This window comes from Dasypus novemcinctus, chromosome 7 (genome assembly GCF_030445035.2).
Source record: "Dasypus novemcinctus isolate mDasNov1 chromosome 7, mDasNov1.1.hap2, whole genome shotgun sequence".
Lineage (NCBI taxonomy): Eukaryota > Metazoa > Chordata > Mammalia > Cingulata > Dasypodidae > Dasypus > Dasypus novemcinctus.
The window spans coordinates 81,976,289-81,977,006 of NC_080679.1; positions in this window are offsets into that span (position 1 = coordinate 81,976,289).

The following is a 718-nucleotide window of genomic DNA, read 5'->3' on the forward strand; positions in this document are numbered from 1 at the left end:
AGGAAGAGAAGAGATGTGGAGGCATTCTCAGGACTTGGAGTTGTCCTGGGTGGTGCTCCAGGGACAATTGCCGGATGTTGTATGTCCTCCCATGGCCCACTGAATGGAACGTGGGAAAGTGTGGGCTATGGTTTGGAACACGGGACATGGGGTGCAGTGATGCCCGGAGATGTACTCACCAGATGCAATGGCGCAATGGATGTGACATGATGATGGGGGAGAGTGTTATTGGGGGGGGTGTGGTTGGGGGGGCAGTGGGGGCGAATGGGGACCTCATATTTTTTTAATGTAATATCTTTTTAAAAAATGAATAAATTGAGTAGAATTTGAAGAAAAAAAAAGAGGAGGTTCATATGGCAGGGCAGGAGTAGAGGGAGAAGAGGCTAGATCTTCAAGGGGAATGGGGGAAGGTTCTTCTAGAGGGGTGCCAGTAAGACAGGCGTGGACAGCTAAAAGGGCAGGAATAAGACCAAGGGGAAAGGTCTTACCCTCATGGACTTCAGCTGAGTGAACGCGCTTAAGCAGCTTTGCCCATGTGGCGGGATCCCAAATTGTGGCAGTAGAAAGCCATGGATTAAAACATACAAGATCCCAATATTGATAGAGTTCCCTTTCAGATATTTTGATGTGTCTGCTCGCTAAAAGGGCGCGCAGCTCAGATGAGGAAAGATTCCCCATACTGAGGGTCACTTACCGATTGCAAAAAGAGTCGTACTCA